This window comes from Ptychodera flava, chromosome 11, assembly GCF_041260155.1.
Source record: "Ptychodera flava strain L36383 chromosome 11, AS_Pfla_20210202, whole genome shotgun sequence".
NCBI classification, from domain to species: domain Eukaryota; kingdom Metazoa; phylum Hemichordata; class Enteropneusta; family Ptychoderidae; genus Ptychodera; species Ptychodera flava.
Window position 1 is genome coordinate 41,710,590 of NC_091938.1, and position 25,876 is coordinate 41,736,465.

The following is a 25,876-nucleotide window of genomic DNA, read 5'->3' on the forward strand; positions in this document are numbered from 1 at the left end:
GAGGTGTGACATTCACACAAGGCGACTTGTACCTGTGCCTGGAGTGCAAACAGAGACGCTTTCCAACAGCTAGAAAGAAAAGTTCAGACGACGCTGCCAATGCAACAACTCCACCAGATACTGCCATAATGCATATCAATAACCAGCTAACAGACATTCATACTCAGCTAAGATGTTTGCCCGCTCTTCAGTCTGCAATGCAGGAAGTTCAAGAAACACAGAAGACAATATCAACGTCACTAGAATTCTTCAACAACATTGTTGAAGAATTGAAAGGCAAGGTGGAGTCACTGGAGACCAAAAATATACAATTGCTACAAAGAAATGAAAACCTGGAGAAAAGATTGACTGAGCTAGAAAGAGAAGTTGAGGAACAAAATCAGTACAGTAGAAGGGGAAATCTGGAACTACATGGTATCCCTGAAATCCCTGACGAGAATACCGATAACGTGGCGATGCAAGTACTGAAAAAAATCGACGGAGACATTGTACAAGAAGACATAGAAGTAATACATCGAGTTGGACGACAAGATGCACAAGCTCAAGAAAGAGGCGACACAGAACAGCGAAGACCAAGACCAAGACCGATTATTGTACGATTTACAAGGCGACAGAAACGTGACAAGATATATAAGGACAGAAAGAAGATAAAAAACACGACAACGGACATGCTGGGTTACACAGTTAGAATAATATTTTTGTTAATGAGAATTTGACAACATATAGACGCAATTTACTCAGACAATCAAATGAAAAGCGGAAAGCTTTGAGATATAAATTCTTATGGTCACACAACGGAATTATATATGTGAAAAAAGATCAAGGTATGCGGTCAATAGTGATTCGTAACGAGAGAGACCTGATGAAGATAGTTTAGACTTGAAATATGTCAACAACAAAAAATTGAAGTAGTTATCTAAAATTTTTGAGTGATTTAAGTTTAGTATGGATACTTTTGTAAATGAGAATATCCAGAGAGTTGAATGTATGGACGCTCCCATTACTCCCTCCTATTTCAATGACACTTTTAATTCCAAACTCGATCAGTCTTTAGCAATTTCCATGTAAATGTACGCTCACTGAATAGAAATTTCGAAGATTTCAAACTTTTGTACGAGGACTTATTGAATGAGAAGTTTAAAATTATAGGAGTCTCTGAAACTTGGAATATGAATAACAGTGACATGTTCAATCTGAACTCTTATGCATTAGAATACAACTGTCGAGAAATGGGAAGGGGAGGTGGTGTTGCTGCTTACATCCATAGTTCTCTAAAATATAAAGTATTATCTTTTCGAGTGTTGCACTCGGAGTCACTGTGGCTAGAAGTTTGTGATAAAAATTACTCTTTCATTATAGGTATCATATATAGAAAACCAAATACAAGCATAAGAGAATTTGAAAATAGTATTTTAGAAGTACTGGATAGTATCAAACTTGACAAAACACATTGCATTCTAATTGGTGATCTAAATATGGACTTCTCAAAACAAGATAATAGTGTAGAACAGTTTTATACGAAATTGACATGTTTAGATCTTAAACAGCTCATTTTAACGCCAACACGAATTACAAATACCTCCAAAACTATTATTGACCATATTTATACCAATATAAACCATTGTCCAGTCTACTCTGGTACTTTAGTTGGAGATATCTCCGACCATCTACCTGTGTTCACAATCTTTGAGAATATCTACACCAATAGTGGTGTATCTCAGACCGATACAGTATTTTATAGAAGTTATAAGAATTTTTCTCCAGATAATTTCAGACAAGAGCTGTCAAGACAAACTTGGAATAAGGTTTACATGCATAATGATGTAAATGAAGCTTATAATAATTTTCTTTCAATTTTTATTGAATGTTGTAATAGACATGCTCCAATAGTATCACGGTCACTTAAATCGGTCTTAAAACGTAAACCATGGATTACTAAATCAATAAGAAAGTCGATTAACAAAAAACACTCTTTATATGCTGAGGTTATTAAATCAGGTCATGAAATGAGCAAAGTCTCAAAGTATAAACGTTATAGAAATGCACTGACAACAGTTTTAAGGTTTGCAAAACGAGATTACTACGCTACTCTTTTTAGGGAAAATTATGGAAATTCAAAAGCAACTTGGAATACCATCAATGAAGTGCTTGGCTCTCGTAACAGAAAGCCATGTACTTGTTTGCCTGACCAGCTCATTGTAAATGCAGATGAGGGTACTCCGTTAACTTACAATAACCCTCAAGATATTGTAGATGGTTTTAACAAGTTTTTTACGGGTATTGGTCCAAGCTTGGCGAGTAAAATTTGTAGCTCTAGTTCTTCATATGAGGAGTTTCTCTCACACCCCTCAAATCAGTCTTTTTTTTCTTGATTCCTACATGTGAAGCTGAAATTGTTAGTCAACTGAACAGGCTTGACATAAAAAAAGCTGTTGGTTATGACAATGTGTCTGCAAAACTGTTAGTCAATGCTGCAGAACACATCTCTGGACCTCTTTGTTATATTTTCAATCTATCTTTTACAAGTTGTCGATTCCCAAATGCCCTAAAAGTAGCCCGAGTAGTTCCAATTTTTAAGAAAGGGTCAAGAGACATTCCTGGAAATTATCGACCTATCTCTGTGCTACCACTTCTTAGCAAAATCTTGGAGAGGATTGTAAATAATCGATTAGTTACGTTTTTAAATAAGTATAATCTCCTCTACAAACATCAGTATGGATTTCGAGAGAAACACAGTGCAAACTGTCATTAATTAATTTACTGAACAATTTGACGCAACAAATTGACAAGGGAAATACTACAATAGGAATTTTTCTAGACTTCGCCAAAGCGTTTGACACTATTGACCACTCTATTCTTTTATCAAAAGCTCCATAATTATGGGTCAGAGGAAACCCCATTCGTTGGTTTACTGATTATTTAAATCAGAGATTCCAATATGTTTCAGCAGATGGTATTAGTTCTATGAAATTGCCAGTTACGTGTGGAGTGCCTCAGGGATCAATACTTTGACCAACACTATTTTCATTTACTTAAATGACCTGCCTTATTTCTCTGACTACTTGGATTTCCGACTGTTTGCAGATGATTCGAATCTTTTCCACACATACTCGAGTGATACGAAATGTATAGACCTTTCACTAGTAGAAAACCAGTTGAGAGATGTAACCTGTTGGTGTGATGCAAACAAGCTCACTATAAATATTAAGAAAACCACCTATGTATTTTTTCACCAGAAACGTAAATCGGTGTATTTACATGGTAATATTTGTGTTAAAAGTGTGCCTTTAATTCAGTCTGATCAAGCGTCATTTGTTGGTGTAAATATAGATGAGAACCTAACTTGGAAACAACATATTACTAGAGTCAACGCACTAATTAGAATGAAGGCAGGAATTCTTTTTAGAATAAGAAATTTTGTACCACAAATGTATTAGTATTACTTTATAAATCATTTATACAACCATACATTACATATGGTTTAGAAGTATGGGGAAATACGTATTCATCCTATTTAAATTCCATTCTTATCACGCAGAAAATGTGTATGCGAACAATAACTTTTTCTGGATTAAGAACGCCGTCATTACCTTTATTTTTTAAATTACGCATCTTAGATGTTTATAAGCTTTACAAGCTGCTTGTTGGTAATTTTGTATTTGATTTATATCATCAAAATGTACCACATCCCATGATAGACTATTTCCAAGTTGTGGATCATTGTTATGACACCCGTCAAAAAGTAGGGATGAATTTAACATTGCCGAAAATGTACACATGTAAAGGTCAATCGGCAATTTCGTATACGGGTGCTCAATTATGGAACTCGTTGCCTAATGTAATTAAAGCTCATACTTCCAGGCATAGCTTTACAAAAGCACTGAGAGAGTATCTGTTACAGGAATACCTACAGTGAACTAGTTAAATCATAATAGTCGTCACATCATTGTGTATGAATTTTCAGGAATACCTCGCTCTGATATCAACTTTGTATCATATAAATATAAAATAATGTTTGTAGAACTCTTGTATAACAGCGTACGTGTTAACCTAACTAATTTAAATTTTGTAAATGGGCCAGGCTCGACTAGCGAACAGCTATATTTTCTGGCTCCACATTACCACTGAAATGTAAATTTTGTATTTGCTTGTTATGACTTGTGAAGTGTACTACTACATTTTCATGGTAATAAACCAAGTTATTAAGTTATATATATATATATATATATATATATATATATATTAATATATATATATATATATACTCTGCTTGTCTAAGATGTCTCAAAGTCATTTAATTTCAGATTGCTGTGCCTTCATAGCTTTGTACCATAACCAGATCCAAGGTTGTGTACTGTTGTGATATTACTATCAGAACATTTCATTTGACACAATAGTAGTAAAGTAAACGTGGGCAACTGGGATGAAGTAAGAATTTTACACCCCATTTTATTCATTTATCTACATGAAGCGAAGGAAAAATTAACCATCCATGTAACTAAAGTGTGACCCTGACCTATATACGAACTCACTCACGCGCAGCAGTGCATTGTCCTGAACTAAGCGGGGAAATTCCCTGCTGAGCATGTTTATACATGTCACGGAGGGAATTCCGTGTGAGTCATCACCATCAAACTAGCCTATATAAAGGAGCTTTTTACCCCGTTGTCAGTCCAGTCGCGGAGTCTAGCTGATGTGATCTATGCATGATGAGTTGAACTCGAAGTTCCTATCGGTGCGAACTTGTTCACCCGATAGATAAAATTTTAGTAATTTCCTCTGAACTTAAAATGTGACGGAAGACCATTACTTCAAATAATATGAGACGTTTCAGATGAATGGTACTGATATCTAAAGTGTTCACTCTTTTATCTCTACGTACAAATGTAGTTCCTAAGTCGTTCTCTATTCTATTCCCACCAACAAAACATTCAATACTCATTTCCCCTCCCCGATCTTTATCAATACTTATGATAATATCACAAGTTGTTCTGTTATCTGTTTTCATAGCATAATATCCAACCAAATCGTCAAATTCATCTCCAGTAGCTAACTTTACACATCTAATGAGAACTGTACCATGTTGAAGTATTTTCATATTATCAGTCATCTGTTGATTTACTGTCTGTAAAGTGAAACAGCTGCCTCATCACCAACACTTTTAAGACCCAGTTTCTTTAAAGTTGTGTCCCAAAATAATCTAACTGGAACTCCGCTAGCTGTATACGAGCAATAATTCTCCCCCTCGTTTATCCACCTTCTTAGTGTATTATCTGCCTTCATTATTGTATTAAGAGGACTAATTTTAAGATGAATTGGTATACCAAGAAGTGCAATGTATGGATTTGTAGGAGTAAGCCAACTACGAAAATCTAACAATTTATATTTGTTTACATTGCTATCAAAATAAATCACATTCGGAGTTCCTGGTGGTTCAGCAACACCTCCTGCAATTTCACTATCCAATATATCTAAGATGTTACGCGGCACATTATAAGGCATGAATTTCTGACTATCCCCATCCCATGTCAGAGCAAAAGGAGTAGAATCATTCGAAGCCTTTGTGGCGTCAATTACAGTTTCATCAATGTCTTTAAGTTCGGAAAATTCTACAGCATGTTCGTGGGGTGGCGCCGCGGCATTGGCTAAAACGAAATATTTTTCGCGGTCTTTATAACGAAGGACGTAATCCTTATTATGATTAGCAGCCATCTTAGTATTATTGTTAACTTTAACATCACTCAGATCTTCAAGCTCAAGATTTTGCATACGAATTGTACCTAGACCGAAGCCACTTGGATCAGACATACTCCGTAGGGACCTATATACAGTGAAAATTAAAATAATACCTTGTAATATACAATACACAGTCATGGCTTCAGCTATAGGAATGACAGTTCTCGGTGCTGTATTAAATGCAACAGCATTCACAGGAGGAAATATTATCGGACAAAAGCTTTCTGGTAATGGTGACGCTCTTATTGAAGAAAGGTCCGACATGATAAAGCATTAGAAAAATTTGAACATGATCGCAACGTCTGGTCAGAAAAAAGATTACTACAGGCTGACTGGGAAAGAGAAAATCAAGCAAAGGATGCGCATGCTGCGGCAGAATTAAGAGATACAGATGCAGAAATCCTGGAAGAAGCAGAAGCGGTGCAAAGCAACTCTACGTCAAGTCCAGCGCAAGCGTTAGCGCAATTCTCAGATTATTATCAACCAGCCCTGAGCAAAAGAAATATGAGATGATCTATATTGCTGGAGGATTAGTCGTGGGATGGTTTATCTTCCGATAGGTTCCTTCGGAACGCACCGGCCCGCTTCGGGACTACTACAGCAATTCAATACAAAAGCTAATTGGCCAGTTATTGAAATCGATCATGTTCCCATCCTGATCTGTTATCCAGATACGCATTGAATTCATGTAATCTCCCCCTTTTCTCAATGGCATAGAAATTGCTCCGTTTTTAAAATCGTAAGTAACCTTTTCACTTATTTCTCTCGTATCCCGGATGGGAAGTATTTGTAAACAGTTCGATACTTTCCCCTGTATGTATCCTCCGGAGGCACCCGAACCAAATGAAACATAATTTCCAGTAACATCGACTACATCTGAATGAACTATATATTTAGTGACTGTTAAGAAATCCACTTTCTTCGGACTCATAGTACTTTTTATAACTGGGTTGTCCTCTGGCTTATCTGAAAAGCCAACGACGTTGGCAAAGCTACCTGTAGCATTGAAATAAACTTTAACATCTTTAGCCAAAGTTAGAAGAACGTGGTTTGTCGGCAGATGTTTTTCAAAATTAATTTTTTGCTTCAACCCGATTGCTTTGTTTAACGTATCGATATTGTAGTTACCTGGACGTATTGATTTAGTCTTCTTCGGTTGGTCACCTTCTTGATATTTTATTACATTATTCGTCGATGTTATGTTATGCCATGAATTATATAGTCCGCACTCTAGCAGTCTTATCTTCGTAAACTGTGTCGTGTCAATACAAGGGTAAAAATTAACAGTAACAGGTTCACCTGTTTTGCTTTCAATCCAAATGATCATCGTTGTACGTTGTATGTATATATTACTAAGTATAAATGTTCGATGAATATTATTATTATTCCGAAGGTGCCCATTACGAAGTATAAGGTTCTGCAGGAATAATATTTTTCTGTTCAAGGAGATCTTTGGTTGCTACCGCGGCAGCAGTCGCACCGCCTAATTTTGCCAATCGAGTTAAATTTGGTCGACTTGGATCGCCAACCTCTATTTTCAGAAATTTGCTGGAGATCATAAGATATCCCATCGCAAGTCCTGCGATTACAATACCATCGTACATTGTGTTTACAACTGTTTTAATATCCATGATTGCTGACTAGTATATAAAATAAAAAATAAAAATAAAAAATATGGGGAGTTAATCCATCTCATACAATGTAGAGGAGCTGGGAACACCCCCCTCCCCCTCCCCCTCCCCCTCCCCTCCCCTCGGAACCCCTGTCGGAACTGTTCTGGAGGGAGCTGCTACGGGCTCTGTTTTTTTCGCTTTCTGAAGCGGTTCATCTTTCCGGACGGAACAATAATGCCGAGCACGCCCCCAATATAGCCCTAATGCAGTCAATGAAACTCCCACAATTCCTAAAACAAGATAACATTTATTATACCAGTGTGAGCTATCGCGTGAGCTATCACACTGTTCTTTCATTGTAGGCGGTAGGCTTATACAGTTTGTCGCTACCGCATCACTCCCCTCCCCTCCCTCCCCCTCCATTGCTTGGCGTTTCTTCTCCTTGTTTTGCCTGTTCCATTCCGCTAGTCGCTTGCCCGCAGCAACTCTCCCTGGATGCTTCGGCGGCATTGTAACTTTCTCTATGTTGCGCTGTGACGGAGTCGGGAAGGTCGTCCCTGACGGAGTCGTTTGCGGTGTGGAGGTCGTTTCCGTTTGCTGAGTCGGAACCGTTTGCGAAGTTGAATCCATTTATTTCAGGTACTATATTAAACCCGATTTTTTTAAAATTTAAATGTTTACCTGTAATTAAACCGGTGGAAACTATAGCAAGTATGGGCCCCCACGTGTACGCTATCCGTCCTGATAATCGTTTTATTTCACTGTTTAGAATAAAATCCTTTTTAAGATCAGTGGCATAGTTATCTCGGTCATCGATTGGAACTACCTGACTGATTGCACGGGCTCCTAGATCTATGAAACTTTGAGTGATGGTATCACTTATAAGAGAACTGTATTTCGCTTCGTACATTTTGAAGGCTTAACCACCGTTTCATCTTTCCATTTTTCTACGTCAGCAACTGTAATCTCCTTACCAAAAAATAACTTGCTTTGACCACTTGCGATGACACAGAGTATTTTTTCACGTTTTGTCTCTATTATGGATTGAGCGTCCGACGCTGCAGTTGGTCCTTCGGAATGCGCTGTCATATTTGCCGCTGCCGATGACTTTATTAAATTCTCCATTGTTTGCAGTATGTTATCTATTCTTAGTAAAAATAAAAAATTCGTTTAAACCTGAATCCGAAATAAAGTATTAACATAGTCTGGAATGTTAGTACCCCTAACAGAACCGTACCGATAGGGATTCCGACAGGGATTCCGGGAAAATTCTCCTCCATTTAAATCTATCGTATATAGAAACACGAATAATGAGTACAGACTATTCCCAGTTGCTTTTCAATTGAATAAGACGAGCGTACCGACAGTACAGCATGCTGATACCCCCCCTTCCAAACCGGACGGGGGAATAAAACCTATTCTCATGGACTTAGAAATATATGTAACGCCGACAGATAAATTTACTTTCCATCCACGGGATATATTTAAAGATAACGTAATCACTCATCGATCAGCGAAAGAAAGTAATGTCTGGCTGGGCAGTCCAAAGATGAAATACTGGACCAGCAACTGAATTTCGCTGTATGGTGCAGCACGACTGGTTGTGGTATATCATTCACCATCTCTTCGGTTCCGAAGGGAAATTTCCTCCGCAAATACGATCATTCTGCCGTTTCCATGTATACTTTACAATACGTCGGATCCTTCACGAAATGGGCGTTGCACTTCCAGACGATACCCCCACCTTCAAAGCGGGCGACAATCCGTACAATCTCGTCCAATATGAACTTCTATGTACAGAATTTGGAAATATAAGTCCAACGAAGTCCGACTTTCGTTATCGAAAAGGTCAAAATAAAGGTCTTGGTTATGGATATGAATATTACACTAATCGTGGGCCCGTTCGACAGCCTGCCGCTGTATACAACGGTCATGACTTTTTCCTCTCCTCTGACGGAGGTGTTTTCTATACACATACAATTTTTGGAAAGAAAAAACATGTACTGTCCGACAAAGACGACCGCACTACTATTTCTTCCGAAATGATGGATCGGAGGGACAATATAATAGTTTCATTCCTCTGACAGGAGACTCGGGACTAACAAAGGCTGGCCTAGCCCGCCTCAACGAAAGTCTTGAAGCCTACGTATATTGCATACTCGGCGCACAAGCAAATATTCGCAGTACCATAGTGGGTGATACTGGCAGTGCACAGCAAGTCCGAAAAGAATTCGGTGTTCTCCTCGAAGATGAAATTCGCAATACCGACAAAGTAATTAGTTATAGGCGATATCAAGACACAATAATGAATACTGGTGTCAAACTTGATATGGCAGTCTCACCAAATTTACTTCTCTTACCGTCTGAGATGGTCATCCTTTCGGGCCCGGCAATCTCGGGTTATAATAATGAATTGCAATACGCTACAGAATCTATGTCCTTCGGGGTGAATGGTGATATAAACACGGAAGTTCGAGAAAGTGCTGTACATGAGATGGAAGGGGAGGCGGATCCCGTGAAGTGGCAGGACGAGCCCGGAGAGTCACCTCACAATGACACGACTCGGATTCGGTCCCCTCCCTCCCCTCCCGGAACGGGCAGCAGCCGTGACCAGCGTAGACCCTATTCACGAATATGGTAAAATTGTTTGTTATCTTAGCAATATTCATTACTATTGTAGGTACTGGAATAAAGTCACTAACTATATAGATCCAGAGGAAATGTCAATATACGTAACCCCACCATTCAACATGATTATAACTGGACCGACATATTCTGGCAAAACAGAATTTATGTTGGACCTCCTCACCGGTCCGTACTTAAGGAAATTCGAATATGTGATATTCATTTGCCCAACATTCATGAATAATAAAGCGTATAATAGAAGATTCATTTTCACCGATGATAATGTGTTTATATTTCCAGTCGGACTCGATGCAGTGGATGATACATTAACCTACGTGCATAAAGAATGGGCTGGAACGAACACTTTAATAATCCTCGATGACTGCGCCTCGTCCAAAGATATGAAGAAGCGCAGTAACGTTTTAGTCCAACTTGGTTTCAGCGCAAGGCACGACGGATTATCTGTCTGGGTTCTGACTCAACAATATACTAGTATTAGTAAACCATTCAGGGAAAACATACAGATGTTAGTACTATTTTACACACCGAACAAGATAGACAACAAAACTATTATAAAAGAATATGGAATGGAGGTGTCAGAACAGGAAGCCGTGGGCCTAATCAAGCAATTGAAAAGTAGGCCATTCAGTAAACTAGTATTTCGTTTACGGCATCCGTATAGTATGAGATTTATAGAGGGTCCGGTGGCCGCTGATTTTGGTACTATATAGATGCCCTCCGTACGACATAAAATTATTCGTATAATATAGCAATTATGGCTGCGCCCGAAGGTTCTACCGAAGGTACTCTTAGAGAATTATATTACAACCCGAAAACTGGTTTTGGAGGTGTGCAAAAATTGTATGACGCAGCACGGGCCAGCGGACTCCACGTTACTAAGAAAGAGGTGCAGGAGTGGTTAAAAACTCAGCTAACCTATAATCTACATAAACCGGTACCTCGTTCTCATGGGGGTGCCTTCCGGGGCAGCCGACGCGTTTTTGTAACATCGATAGACTCACAGTGGCAAGCAGACCTTGTGGAATTCCCTGCAGCATTCGCAAAAGAGAATCGTAACATTCGATACATGCTAACAGTAATCGATGTGCTCAGCAAATACGCATGGGCCAGGCCGATACAGTCAAAAACGGCTGATGATACGTTACAGGCACTACAAGATGTGATTAAGAAATCCGGGAGAAGGCCCGACAAACTTCAGACAGATGAGGGGCGGGAATTTACTAATCGAAAAATGCAGGGGTGGCTCCAGGAGTCAGGCATTCATTGGTTTCACACCTACAGTGACAAAAAAGCTAGCGTCGTTGAACGTTTTAATCGGACCCTCAAGACGATGATGTGGAAATACTTTACATACAGACAGACACGTGAATGGCTTTCTATTCTACCCCACCTTCTCGAGAATTACAATAACACCGTTCACGGAAGTATCAAAATGAAACCCAGGGACGTAACAGAGGAGAACGATTGGCAGGCATTTTATACACTATTCGGTCCTGAGTTGGCAGCCGGGGAGCCAACCTGAATTCAAGCCGGGAGAACGGGTCCGAATTACAAAATACAAGACCACTTTTAAGAAAGGATATTTACCAAATTGGACAGAGGAGATTTTCGTGGTTTCAAAAGTTGTGTACGCAGCTGGCTTGGGAACGCCACCAGTTTACAAAATAAAAGATCTGAATGGAGAGGAAATACTCGGCACTTTCTACTCCGATGAACTTCAGAGCGCCCCTTCAGAACGCGACGAGCTGTACAGAGTAGAACGAATTTTGAAGACGAAAAAAATTAGAGGAAAGAAATATTATCTGATAAAATGGAAAGGTTATCCAGAAAGTTTCAATAGTTGGGAGCCAGAGGAAAATGTTATTAGTACTACGTAAGTACTTCGTAAGTTCCTGTGCTGGTACTTGTCAAGTACTACGTAAGTTCCTGTGCTGGTACTTACGAAGTACTAACGTAAGTATTTACGAAAGTTACTCAATAAGAACCATGGAGGAAGTCTTAATTTCTTGAAAGCCGAAAGTGTCAGTTTACCACCCCGCTTCCACCCCCCACCTGGCCAAGTATTTATCATGTACTGTCGTAAGTAATGTTCACTTATTGCATCTTTTTCGGCCGTATGTGGATGAGGTGGGGCCCCCTCAGTTCCTCCGGAGGCACATATTAAGTTTGCAAGATCTTCAAAACGACTGTGCATGTTACCACAGTCCGTTCTTTCGAGTCCCCCTTTTTCAGCTTTATCTATAAGTTCTGGTTGAAGTATAATGTACACAACTGACATGAGCCATAGACAAGTAACTTCAAAGTCCGGTGTTACAGAACCGTAGGGTTTCATAATGTCAAGTGCTCGTAGGTCAAACGAAGCATTATAAGCACACACAGATTCACAAGCGTTAAGAAGTTTGTGTAGGTTCTTGAGTGAGACTCGAGGTTGTTCTAGTTGTTCTTGACCAGGTGGGAAGTACGCTTTTTCAAGTTCCTCCTCCTTGAAACCGTCTATTAAAAATCCCTGGCTACAGCTATTGCGTGCCGAAGGGCTGCCCCATGCAATTCCAAAGTCAAAAGCTCGTGGATATTCTACTGGTCCGACTGTCTCGGTATCAATTGTTGGATTAAGTATATTCTTGAGAACGAGGGGGGTAAGAGCGTTCCGAATTACCAAACATGGAAGTCTGTAGTCGTGGCAAATTTCTAAGAAAGTCTGTTTGAACTTATTGTGAATCTCTTCTAGTTCTTCTAAGGCGGTACTGGTGATTTCGTACGACCTGGCTCGAGTCAAACACATTCCGCCTGCAATAATCCCAAGGCATATCTTTGAATATGATAATGAAACTGGGTAAATGGTCAAATGCTCTAGAAACAATCTTTTTTTCTTCCCACTCCGTGGAAACGCCCGGATTCGAGAAAAAGTCAGATGTTGAATTATGGAAGAGTCACAAATAATGTATTGTTCTGAAGGGAGGGGGGAGGAGGAAACCTCCCTCCTCCTCCTCCCAGCCTGACATTGTAAACTAAGCGTATGTTCTATAAACTGGTTCTGAAAATCGGCAATCGAAACGTGGCGCCCATTATAAAAGTCGGCAATGTTGCTGGAAAAACTAGTGTCAAATTCTGGTACGTGATACCTCGGTCCTCCGCCAAATTTATGCATCGTAACTCTTACCACTTCCAGTTGGTCCATTTATGAATATGTATGACATTTTGGGATACTATATCATAGAAAAAATTTTTTTTTTTTATTAAGATATATACGATAAGACAATGACAATCCTTTCTATTTCAGATGCAATAAAAATACTTGAAACCGGAGAAAACATCAAAATTGATGATGGAAGCAAATTAGTATTTGGTGAATATGTAGATCCTTTCATATACGTAGACAGTGAGCTAGAAGTAGTTTTCAACATCGGACCTAAATATGGTTCGGGAGGAGATCCAGCTACATGTGATGGGGTGTGTGTCAGTTGGCAACTGAGTCTTCAAAAGTTTATCGATTTAATAGTATTCCGTACCTTAGGTGAAAGTTTCGATGCAAGAACTGCTAAAAGTTATGCTGAAAGCCTGGCCGCTCACTCCAAGAATACTATCGGATTTTACAATCCATCTAAAGTGTATCAGAAGCGAGGGAGCGAGGCACAGCCGGGCATGAGGTATTTTAAATTTCAGTTTAAAAGAGGGAGAGGTCACGATTTCGCTACATGTATTGATATGGTTCAAGAAATTGACTGCGGTTTTAAAACAGTGAGTCCGTTACTACCAGTCCGAGAAAATCCTGCTATTGTACCTCGTAATATCCGGAAAGGTAGTAAGATAGAATTCTTAGCATTTAAACCGCGCTTAAGTAAGCGTGCTCTTTCTTTCACTGTTGAGAGATTAATATTTTGTGCTGCGCCTAATAAACCAGAAATTCAAGATGCGGAAGAACTAGTCGACTTAGAAAGATTAGGTGAGATATATAAACAAATAAATGCTGACAAAAATATTATAGTGGATTTTGATGACCTATCATAGAATAATTATTTTTTCATTTTAAAAATTTTTAGGATAGTATATATCATAAAGATGGCCCGTCGATTACATACAGCATTCAAGGGAGCAGTTTTACGAAAAGAATTTCCTGAAGTCAAGCGAGTCAAGGATATCGGGGAGCTGGTGGATATTGAAGGTATGGTCAAAGAAACGGAACGAAAGATGTACTCTGTTTATACCGAAATGGAAGTCAAATTATCGGATCCGAAAACTGGTAATACACAACCGCGTACATTGTATGTTAAATAAAGATACATACACAAAAGATGTAAGAGGATCGGGATCGGATGTGGGGCAACAATTAATAGATCGCTACGATCGTATGCTTGATACAATTGAAAATGTTGAGGGTTCTGGTCTCGTTCTCGAGGAGATACTTAATTTTGAAGTAATTCTAGTAGAAGTTTTACTCGGGGCTGGGGCTCCTACGGGAACGGAACGAGTCCAACTTCCCGGATGGTTAAAAAATAAGCATTGTGTTAGCGATCTGGTGCTACCTTCGGGCAGCGAGAATTGTTTTCAATACGCCATCGTAGCAAGTATAAAGTTGAGCGATCCGGAGTTTCGTGAAAAGAAATGTGGTCAGGTAAGGAGAAAATGGAATACGTACGCCCCATTTATTGCTGACTACTGTTGGGAAGGTATTCCCTTTCCTACGCCCGCCGATCTGACTGTATTCAGGCGCTTCGAGCAGCAAAATCCAGGGGTCAAACTTCAAGTATTTCAGATCTACGAAAATGATCCCACTCCCCCGTCCGACATAACTGTGTTATATAGTGCCCCTGGCGGAGCCGAAGGTGAAGCCCGTTCTGAAGGTGATAGGAATCAAATAGCAAATATCTTACTGATAGTTGGCGAAGACGGCGGCCGTTCTCACTTCGTACCAATTACTGCGGAAAATCGCCTTCGTAATTCTCGTACTAATCGAAAGAATGAGCGCAGACGGAAGTGTATTTGTATGGTTTGTAAAAGAGGTTTTAAGTCAACAGAAGAATTAGAAAAACATCAGGTATACTGTGGAACAGACACTGCCCAGCCAGATTTTCCTAAGGAAGTGTGTCAATTTGAAGGACATCGGAAGAAGGTCCCTCTCCCTACGTCGTCTATGCAGATACTGAGGCAATTATTGAGAAGGGGACCGGCCGACACATTCCAATTTGTCTTTCGTATGTTATGGTGGAACGGGGGTGGGGACCTTCGGAACGAGGCCCAGGCCGACCCACTGTTTATGGTAAAAGAACATTCACAGGTCTCTCCTGTGTTACAGACTTTCTAAAGGATATGAAAGAACGGGCCGAGTATTATTCTAAATCGTATTATTGGAAAATAATACCGATGAGGGATCCTTCTAATTACCGGCGCGACGGATGTGATCCAGTCTGTATTGCATGTGGAGAGCCGGCAGGATACCGAGTAGTGAAGGAGGAGGCGACCTTCTATTGCGAAGGATGCCGGCCGTCGAGAACCATTCCTATCTACTTTCACAACCTCAAGGGATACGATGGTTCTTTTATTTTGAAAGAATACATGAAATCGACGACGGAGGGGGACCAGAGCCTAAAATTATAGCTAAGACGAGCAATGGAGGAATTATGGGTCTCTCGAAAACATTTATTTTTCACGCCTCAATTGTTGTTGCCGGAGGGAAGAGGGAGATAAAGAGACGTTTCTTTTCTATAAAGTTTATGGACAGTGCTCAGCTGATGATGGGGTCATTGGCGAAGTTGGCAAAAACTGTGCCGGACCACGGATGGACGACGGTACCACTTTCGTACCCGGACATTCAAAGGGCGAAAGGTTTCTTCCCCTACGAATATTTAGACTCGGTTGACAGACTGGGAGAGGGTGAGCTCCCGGAGAGAGGGGAATTTTATAGCGAATTGACGGAAGAGGGGATTTCTGAGTCTGATTATGAACATGCATTAAGAGTATGGGACGAAGTTGAGTGTAAGACGATTCGTGATTATATGGAATTCTATTGTGAGACTGACGTTCTACTTCTTGCGAATATATTCGAAAATTTCCGTGACACATGTTTAGAAGCGTACAAGTTAGATCCAGCCCACTATATGTCAGCGCCTGGCTTGACATGGGATGCTATGTTACTTTACACGGGTAATAAATTTAAACTCATTCAAGATGCTGAGCAGATGACTTTCGTACAACGGGGAATTCGAGGCGGCATCAGCCAGTGTAATATTCATTATTTACAGACAAATCATCCTGCTTACGGGAATTACGATCCAGAGAAGCCGGTGACCGAAATAAAATATCTCGATGCAAACAATCTCTACGGCTGGGCAATGAGTCAGCAATGCCTACGGGCGGACTTCATTGGATGACGATGGAAGAGTGGGAGGAATGGGCCGCCGAGGGGGGAGCGGGGGCGGAGCCGGAGCGTGGGGACCTGGCGCCACCTTTCCACCAAGTTTTCTAGAAGTAGACTTAGAATATCCGGTCGAATTACATGAAGAACACAGCGATTTGCCATTAGCACCGCATCACTATGAATTTCCGAGGCAGGGCGGTCGACTGATTACAAGTGTGATGGATAGAGAGTCCTATGTCTTACACTACAAGTTGCTGGAATTCTATCTTCGGATGGGAATGAGATTGAAAAGATTTATCGGGTGCTTGCTTTCGATGAAGCTCCATGTCTCGCGAAATATATTGACTTTAACACTAAAATGAGGGCAAAGGGGAGGACAGATTCGAAAAGAATTTCTATAAGCTGATGAATAATGCAATGTTCGGTAAGACAATAGAGATGTTCGAAAGTACAGAGACTTTAAATTTGTTTCGGACTGGAACGGCACGGATAGTGGACGTAAAAAGATTCAGAAGTATAATCCAAAGATGAAACATATAACTTTCATAACTTCCGAAGAGGATGGCGATTCCTGCGACAGTGCCCTACTGGAACTGAAAACGGATGAGCATAGATATGTAAAACCAGTTTTCATTGGTGCGGCAGTACTGGAACTTTCTAAGCTGCTAATGTATGAGACGCATTACAATTACTTTCGGGTCAAGTTCCCTGGAATACGATTAGCCTACATGGATACTGACAGTTTTGTTTACAGTGTGCCGATCCCGAACCCGGACGGCTCACGCGTCAGCACTTTCAATGATATAGTCCGAGAAGATGTGGAAAAGAATGGTGAGAAGTCTATATATGATACTAGTGGGATGAGCGGACCCATGGTGGCCCCCAACTTTCCGAAGATTAATAAAAAAGTGATAGGTAAATTTAAAGATGAGTTGAATGGTGAACCTATTCTTGATTTTGTCGGCATACGCTCGAAAGTGTATGCTTTTCGAACTCCAACTTCGGAGACGAAAAAAAATAAAGGGGTGAAAGATGTTTGTGTTAGAAAACATTTGAACTTTGAAGATTATAAAGATCTGTTTGAAACTGGGAAGAAGCCGGAGCCGGCACAGTTTGTACAGTTTGTACGGAAAAAGGCTGGAGAAATCCGTAGTGAAAAGCGTAGTAAAATCATGATGGCGCCAAATGATATCAAACGTGTGCAGTTATATAATCCAGACACAGGCGAATGGCTGGCAGAAACATGGCCGATAGGACGGACGACGGGTCATGGTTAATATTGTAAAGACATTAATCTACTATTTTCAACAGTGACCTGGGCATCACTGATAACATAAATGTGGGCAAATATATTATCATTGTGAGCGTCATCGCCACCCCACTCGGTATCTTTCTTCAGAATTTCAAGTTGAATTCCGTCCTTTGTGTTCATTACTTTAAGACCATTTCCATGAAACTCAATATCTTTAAAGCTACGCAGATCGATAAACAGACAGAATTTATTCTTCAAATAATCGGCCTCATCTATATCAATTTCACACCAATCTTTATCTTCAGCAAAATACCGTCGCACCTCTCGCCAAAATTGTCTTGGTACATCTTCTGAGCGTACACTTTATTTGCAATGCCTTCGATTGATACAGACACAGATTCAATGGATGGGTTAAGAAAAAGTTCACTGTTCAGTTCTGCCTGATTCTGATTTTTAGTGAAGAGTATTGCGATACCTCTAATGCTACGTCGTGGTACATTTATATTTTCATTGATAACCGTGTCCGATTCTTTGAATGGGATTGTTCTAAAATAATGTATATGCTCGTAAAGGTAACTTTTTCCACCGTTGTAATAACCAGCAGTTGACCTCGCGAGATCGAGGTCAGAAATTGTTTCGTATTCCATTTGAATGTTTTTTAATTTATAATTGGTTGTAACAACCTGATTACTGACAAGTAATTGGGGGGCGGGTGCCAACGTAATTTCCCATTCAATATGACTCCCTAACGCTTTTGGATATGCAACTCCATGACCTGTTATTAGGGGATGAGTGAGACGAATAGCATATTTTGTTCTATATGTGTTGAGAAGTAAAATATCACCCACGACGGCGGCATCTGCATCTTTCGCAACACTTCTCAATTTTCTTAGATTTTCGTTCTGAATTCCGTACAGTGTCATGTTCGTTCTCTCCTTTTTATGTTTGAAGAGATCGCGATAACATTCAATAAGGTTATATTTATTCAAATCGAAAAGTGTCTGACCCTCAAATGTGAGTTTCATACGCTCCACCAAATTTTTTGCAACATTTTGTACTACTCGGTTATATTCATCTCCCATTACTTCGAGATCAAAAACCAGGTCGAAAGTATCTGGAACTAAGAGTACTCCGCTTTCTAACTTTGGACATCGTATGATAAGTGTCTGGCCTGGATCTGCCTCACTTGGATTATGAGCAATCACGTGATGAGTTCTTTCTGACTTTGTTCCATTCGGTATTCGGTTGGTGAAAGTCGGTGATAATGTTCTATCGTACCCCATTTTCGTGTAATGTATATAGTAGAAGAAAAAAAGAAATTACATGTTAAAAAGAAAATTAAGTTTCACTTCGTGTATATAATGACTTAGAAGAAAAATCACATCTTTACATAAATATTTCCGTCTGACTGAAAGATAAATCGATTGCCTGTGTCGCGAATCAATCGAAGGACCCAATATTCTTGGAGATGATGAGCCTCTTGGTCATCCTCAGTATCCTGGAATACAGCTATGAATTCTAGTCGCTTAAAGAAGTTAGTCTTTTGACATTCCTTCACGAAAGCTAATATGTTATGATATAGATTATCATCTTTGAGTCGGACACCTGGATTTGCTCGAAGTATATGTCGATTTACTCGTCGAAGTTTGCACCATTCCAATTCGACAGAGAAACCAAACAGGTCTTTATTTTAGAAAGAAACTTTGCAATATTCTTTTCACCAACATGTTGATACCGTAGGGTTGTCATATATTAATACATAATTTTATTTATAATGACTAATGTTAATCCAGTTAAAAATATCCATAGCTGTTCTCCAACAAATCCGACCACCGATCCTGCTGTTTTTAATAGAAAACTGACGAGGGAACCGATTAAACCTGGTATTGCAGCAGCACTTTTTGTGGCCAATGTCTTTAACCATTCGCCAAATTGCTTTACAATTTCTTTCGCTTTGTATATACTTTGGGCGGACCTGAACCAGACCCGCCAGTTCCTGCTCCCGCTCCTCCTCCTCCTTTAGTCACAGCTAGGGCAATTGTTGATATTGTCATTCCAAGGGCAGTCAGTATTGCAGCTATTGTAATACCATTTCGTTTAAATAACTCTGTCAGCTTCAGCCTGAGTGATAATTCTGGATCGGAAATTACATCACGAAGAGACCTAGTCGTAGCTAGACTTTCACGTGCCTCACTGATCTTACCATGTTCGTATTCAATTCGATTGTCAACTTTAGCTTCTCTTGTTATGAGTTCAGCTAGTAGTTTCTTGGCTTTTTCTTTTCCTTGGGTGTGATCTTCAGGAATTTCCTTTAACTGTTTTTCAACTTCTCTTTTCAATAGCCTTATTTTAACTTTTTCATTGTTAAGGTCGCTAATACGCATATTCGCAATCCTTAATTCATCATTAATAGCTCTATATTCTGGGTTTAGATTGTTCCATTGTTCGATTTTATTTTCAAAAGCTTGTATTTTATCTGCATTACCAGAAGCATCTTGCCGTAACTCTGTCAGTTCATCTTTGTATACACCCATGTCTTCTGGCGTCATCTTCTCAGCCGGTATTTTATCATTTTTCACATCTTCAGAATACAATGTACGACTCACATATTCGGGCTCTGCGCTGTCCTCCATCTACTGTATACTTTAGTTACAAATTCATATCCTCCTGCTTCTTTTTTTACTGTCTTGAGCGATTTAAAACCACTTCCTGAAAGTTTGATAGCCTGAGTTCTTTATAATACAGCTTTCCATACCTAATCTTTGCATTCAAAAATAATTCGTTTCGTGCTGCTTCATCAGTAATATTATTCTCGTTTAAGAATTTTTCAGCCATTTGTATTTTAAGTTCTACTCCAAATTTAGTCGAAGGATCTACCTGCGGGCTCCGCGCGCTTGAGATATCCCGGTAAGGATCGACTTCTGCAAGGGCATTATCATCGTCTATAAAGAATGTTTCAGCAGTAGCGTCATCATCATCATTTACATTTGCATCATCTAAACCCTGGAGTGGTATATCTTCTCCTCCTTCTGCCATATTGTATTTCTATATTACTACAATTATTTTTTATCATCCCTTACATATACAGTAAAAAAAAATGCACATCTCAGTTGTTGAAAGCGTTGAACAATTGGCTGATTACATAGAAAGAACAAGTGCTGCATATCGACGAAGTTATAAATTAATGGGTCGAATTGATATGGCTCTTAATATTACTAAGGGAATTCTTGTAAGTTCTGCTGTAATAGCAGCAATTCCTACAGTTCCGGTACTGTTAGCCTTAACTCCTATACCTGGTGTCGTTATTGATGTAATACAAGGGAAAACGGGAGTATCAAAGAGGCGAGAGAAATATAAACATTATTACGTTCAATATAAACAGCTGCTTACACAAATACAAGAAAAAGGTGCAACCCTTCGGAACGAGGAGGCTCCGGGGTCAGAACTTATTCAGAACATATTTCATCAGGCGCTAGAAATTCAAAAACAAGAAGGATTTAGTCCACCTCTGGAAAGATATTTAAGACATTATGGATTGAATGGATATGAAATTTAGTTCGTACCGATAGGAACTTCGTGTTCAACATCAGCTAGACTCCGCAACCGGCCGGCCGGACTGACAACGGGGCTCCTTTATATAGGCTAGTTTGATGGTGATGACTCACACGGAATTTCCCGTACACCTTCGGAACGTGTATAAACATGCTCAGCAGGGAATTTCCCCGCTTAGTTCAGGACAATGCACTGCTGCGCGTGAGTGAGTTCATATATAGGTCAGGGTCACACTTTAGTTACATGGATGGTTAATTTTTCCTTCGCTTCATGTAGATAAATGAATAAAATGGGGTGTAAAATTCTTACTTCATCCCAGTTGCCCACGTTTACTTTACTAGACACAATGCCTTTATACAAGCATTACCTTCAAATGAAATTGATGTAATTCACAAAATGTCGGGTTGCCAATTTCAACAGATCTGACTTGGTGTGTACAGAACACTATCACTCTCCTCTTTGCAAAGTGATGTTGACTGTAAAAATACTCTGTCATGGTTTATCTATTTTTAAAGAAAACCTTTGAATCGCGGTTTGCTTTTTGTATGGACATTTAACATATTTCCACAGAGAAAAATTACTCATGTCGCGTCACCCTCGCGTTGTCATAATGTGGTGCAACAGTGAAGACTTGCTCGTCTTTGCTGCTTTATCGGCGATTACCTCTCAAAAACACTGTTGTCACGCATAATGACCATGTTCGTGATTGATACTGTATCACTTTATGATTGGTCGATTGATATGGCCACGTGTGCAAGATGTTACCATTCAAATATTTCTATCGGACTTCTATCACGTGTTCCTAGATTCATATTCATAGAGTTATTATTCCTATCCAAAACTGTATCTACCGACAAAATTGATTCAAACGTGCTTAACGTTGTCTTATTTGACTTTGAATGCGAATTGTCTAAATTCACCACTTTTGTACTAAAACAAATCACAATTCATGTTTCAGAGCAAGAAGTACTATCTGTGTCTTTGCTATTTAATAGGAGAAGGGCTTACCTTAAGCAATATGACTTTCCGACTGGTTAGCCGTGAACATCCAAGTGCTTATAGTAATTTCTACCTAAATTGTTGTTACTACAACCATCACGACACACCTGAGCACTGTAAACCACGCGTATTACCTCAACAATCTTTATCTGGCCGTATATTTCATGTGTCCTCGACCACCTCACAAAGCGGGTTTATTTACATAGTTTACGTCGTATGTTAAAGTACTGTCCTCGGCAAAAACAAACCTTGGGCATTTCCTCACATTGAAGGCTGTCAGTGAAGAGGTTGTTAAAACGTCAGGTGTCGAATACTTACTGGCTTCACAGAATGTTGATATTTACTTTTGAAAATTAACAAGTAATGAAACGGAATACTCAATCTCGCAAATGCCATTACGTACGATTTGACTTGGTTGTCGCGCTGTCTCAAACTTATGACTAATGACTTATATGTTTAGACACACACAGGACAATTTACATGTTCTCATTTCTCTAGAAGACGATTGTTCACCAAAGATGATTATAATAATAATAATTGTATAATAATATTTCTACATTTCGAGTACCACCAGCTCATATGACACCAATAAAACCCTAACAAGAAAAACAAGACAATGTCACATTTCTATTTACTCATGTTATGATATGTTATAATGACGATGATTTGTATCCATTAAAATACAATAATTGTACAGAATTGAAGGACTCGAGTGACGCAATTTGCAATGTTTTTATATCACACAGAATCTACTTGTATGTAAAACCATGAAATCATCAGGCCAGATATAAGAATAAATTTCTCCAGGGCGAGATATATTTTGAATCCAGTCTGCTTAATAGCTGAAGATCAACAGTCAGAAATTGCAATCAAAACTCACATGGATTAAAATACGTCGGATGTGAGACACCGTATTTCACTAGTAACAACAGATTCGTGTTATTATCCTAAAAATGTCGAACAATACAATGAATGCAATTGCTGGATTTTCAATAGATAAACAGAAGAGTGACGATTTCGATCATAAAACTTGTGATTTAATTCATGTAGGGTTTATTGACAGCAAGAAATCTGAAAACCTGAAAACCATCATGAACATTCCCTCATATTGTCATGACAGAAATACTACTTTACTGAGGTTTCAGTCGAAATTCAACTGATGTGATTCAGTAAGTTGGCAATTGTTACTATTGTGTGACAGATATTAAAATATCATGTTCAATGTAAATGACGTTACCGTCAGTACAGTGAGAGCATACGCCTCCTGCGACTCGTCAAGAAGAATATCGTAAAGTAATTAAAGCTTTATAATCTCATTGTCGTTCAATGTACATTCTACAATAAAATTAAGTTTTGTATATCATGGCTATATACTGTTATCGATTTCCATGAACTGTGTATAATACAAGTGTGTTTGTTTCAGACTTGTCAATTCATTGTGGCTGATAAAGACAACAACACTATTGTTCAGATTCATGCTACCTACATCCGGGCGATTCATCGATTTGCAATAGTGAATCTTAACGATTACTGATTGATAAAATAAACATTACAGACTATTTCAAGAGCGTTTACACAAATCGAATATTGGTATCTTATCGTATTTACCCACATGTTAAGGTCATATTGGTTTCAGATGTACCAAATGAAAACAAAAAATACTACAGACAGAGAATGCGGTTTATTTGCTGGCAATTTACACTTCAGGTAAGTGTATCCTAATGACATCGACAGCGAGCAAGTAATCAAGTCTGGTTGCGTACTGCGTTGCTGTTGCTGAGAGCCATTGGCACTCGAAGAGGACCGAGGTTGTTTCATAAACACGTAGATCTGCCTGAATTTTCGAAATACTTCAGTCTGACCTAGGGCAGCCGCTGTAATCTTGGAGACTGGCAGCAGCGATATTTGGTCACTACAGTGTACTTTCACCAACACTAAGTGTCTTTGTTCTGGTTTGAAATGTCAACAAGATTTAAGGGGGAAAACGGATTTCAAAACTTAGGGCAAACTTTCTGATTTACACAATGTAAATAGTCGTTTATCAAATGCTGAATTAGTACATGCCGACATTGGCATGAAAGTAAAATTAATGCCATCTTGGTACTTCAGAAAGTCGTTAAACAGAAAGTAAACGAAATAACTGTGGCAAGTAGCTGTACAGAATTAAGTGTCTCCCCTGCTGACGCAAATGCCACACGTAAACTCACAGGTCGTAGTCCAGGTAACACATTCTTCAAATGTTGTTTTTGTTGTTGTTTTTGTCCGTGTTTTGGTTCAGAAGTAATCTTGACAACTTTCTGCTTAAATTAAAAATAAGATGTCTTCGAGAAAACGATAAAACAATTTGCTTGAACTCCGATAGGCTGCTGAAAGTCAAACTGACGAGATGTTCGAGAAAACAGAAAATAATTTGATGGAACGCCGTCAGAAAAAGATGGTGTGAATTTACAATGTTTCGTGCAGTTGTGTTTTATATGATATATGTGTGTGTGTGTATATATATATATATATATATATATATATATATATATATATATATATATATATATATATATATATATATATATATATAAGAATTTGGTTTCTTATATTATAGAGATAGATGATTGGTATTTCCACAGGTGTTTCTTCCACTGAAGCAACTGACTCGACGAATCGGGCCACAGTTCAACCATTAGTATGATAACCGCTGTTTTCAATGATAAAACTCTTATTTGCTTGGCAAATAGGAAAAATATATTTTCTTCAATAGGTAATGTCAATGTTGAAAGAATTCATAAACCCTGTCGAATCTTTCAGATCATTATTGTCACAAATTAAAAGTATCAAAACCTGCTAGGTTAAGTTATCGTAATGAAAACATTACTTCATTTCAACTGATTCCTCTGTAATCTTAGTTTTGTTACTAGCAAATGCAATGATGGATGCAACAGAATATTTTTCATGAAATGAAACGTAGTTTCTCAAAAAGTTGTCGAGACGTGAATGAGGAACGGGAGAATTGCAACGAGAAGGTGGCACTTTTAAACAGAATTTAACTGTTTTAGTTTGAAAGTCTGCGTATTATTCAATATGAGTCGACAAGATTATATAAAGGAAAAACATGCTAACATAATTAAAGTTAGACTATGTTACATGATTTGATTGGAATAACCAAGTAAAATTGTTTGAAGAATTACAACTCGCTGATATGAATTGAAGGTAAATCCGTTGAAAACGCATTACTTACCAAGACTTTTCCTGATTAATTGTAGCAGATTATCTTAAATTCAACCGTAACGACACAATTTATCATTTCTGTCGTAACGCTGATAATGAAAGATATTGGCTTTCAGCGGGTTTGTCAATACTACGCCCATTTCCAAACTCTAAGATCATTTTCATTGGCCGACGATCAGATTTGTCCATTTCATTTTAAAGTTGCAGCACATAACAATGCGAATTAGGAGTACCTTTGAACAGTAGAGCCTTCTTATACTGGTGAGTTACAAGACTGTTTCAAATCTGTATCGAACCGATGAAACAAATACTAACAACGTTTAAGATATCAGTAAATTTCATACGCCAAATGTTCCATGTATAACATCCCCAGGATAACATCTACTTGACTGTTTTTCAACTATCGTGTAATGGCCATTGCTCGAAAAAGATAGTCTTGACTTCTGGCAAGGAGTTTGGTAAAATTGATGGTTAAGAATGTTTATTGTTTATTAATTCAGAAAT

At 38.9% G+C, this 25,876-nt stretch overlaps 1 protein-coding gene across 1 annotated transcript in view; it reads right to left on the minus strand.

Annotated features, from left to right (window-relative positions):
- The window catches only part of LOC139144535 (prestalk protein-like), a 48,826-nt gene extending 26,548 nt beyond the window's left edge, over positions 1–22,278 (minus strand). The window contains exon 1 of the mRNA XM_070715233.1: positions 22,163–22,278. The gene's annotated coding sequence lies outside the window, so the exon portion shown is untranslated. The remainder of the gene's footprint in view (positions 1–22,162) is intronic.
- Positions 22,279–25,876: the final 3,598 nt, after the last annotated feature.